This window comes from Ursus americanus, chromosome 22, assembly GCF_024610735.1.
Source record: "Ursus americanus isolate L20-20 chromosome 22, mUrsAme1.1.p, whole genome shotgun sequence".
Classification (NCBI taxonomy): domain Eukaryota; kingdom Metazoa; phylum Chordata; class Mammalia; order Carnivora; family Ursidae; genus Ursus; species Ursus americanus.
Genome location: NC_142148.1, coordinates 7,624,189 through 7,625,402, shown reverse-complemented (window position 1 = coordinate 7,625,402; position 1,214 = coordinate 7,624,189). Strand labels below are relative to the sequence as shown.

The window sequence follows — 1,214 nt, the reverse complement described above, 5'->3', positions numbered from 1 at the left end:
ACAGGCGATAACAAGGAAATGTGTCACATCTATTGGAATGCTAGCAAATCACTTTGGGGGTGTTTTCTGTTGTTTCTCATTTGATTGTAACATTTGTTATGTCCTCTGTTGTCATTTTCTCTCTCTTTTAAAATTTTTTAAATTCCAGTATAATTAACAGACAGTGTTATATTAGTTTCAGGTGTGTAATATAGTGATTCAACAATTCTATATATTGCTTGGTGCTCATCATAGGTATACCAAAAAATTTGGAATGCTTCATGAGTTTGTGTGTTATCTCTGCTCAGGGGCCACACTAATCTTCTCTGTATTGTTCCACTTGTAATAGAGGTGCTACTGAAGTGAGCACTGTCGTTTTCCTGTTTTGGATTATATATATTTATTGAATACATTATGTATTTTATGTCTTTTATATGTAAAGTATCTTTCATAAGTATCTGTATGATATATGTACAAATATATTAACATTTGCAATATAGTTTTATAGTTTTTATAGTTTTATATAAATAAAATATATATATAAAATAAAAAATATATAAAATAAAAATATAGTTTTATAGTTTTATAATATATAAACATACATATCATTAGAGATACATGTATTTTACATAGGTATATATTATATAAAATGTCATTTTTATATCATTTGAGATGTGAAATATCTCAAAAATAGAGAAAGGTACAGATAATAGGATAATCAACACCTATGTATGTATTACCCAGATATAGTAAATATTAACTTTTAAAAAGTTGTTTAATTTTTTAAAGAAACAAAACACTACAGATGCAATTGCCTCTACTCTCTTCCATTTCCTCCCCTATCTGTCTCTTTTTCCCACCCCCAGTTAATGCTATTCTGAAGTTGCTGTGTATCTTCTCCATCTCTGATTTTAATATTTTAGCATAAATGTATGGTCCACAGGCCAATATTTAAAATGCAGTGTCATATTTTTGTTTTAAAGCAAGGTAAATAATATTTTGCTAAATATACCTTTCTGCAACATCCTCTGGCCACTTCCCTTATTCACTCAACTTTTTTGTTTTTGAGATTTATTCGGGCAGATAAATCATCCCTATTTCATTTATTTAATCACTGTGCAGTAATAGTCTTATAAGAATATATCCCAATGAATTTATCTTGCTCTCAATTGATGGGTATATAAGTTGTTTACAATCTTTCATTCGTACAAAGATTGGTGCACAATGTGTGGTTT

The 1,214-nt window shown here is 28.4% G+C and overlaps 1 non-coding gene across 1 annotated transcript; it reads right to left on the bottom strand.

Annotated features, from left to right (window-relative positions):
- Positions 1–242: 242 nt before the first annotated feature.
- Positions 243–349, bottom strand: LOC123799401 (U6 spliceosomal RNA). The gene has a single exon (XR_006781606.1). It is a non-coding gene; the product is annotated as a U6 spliceosomal RNA (small nuclear RNA).
- Positions 350–1,214: the final 865 nt, after the last annotated feature.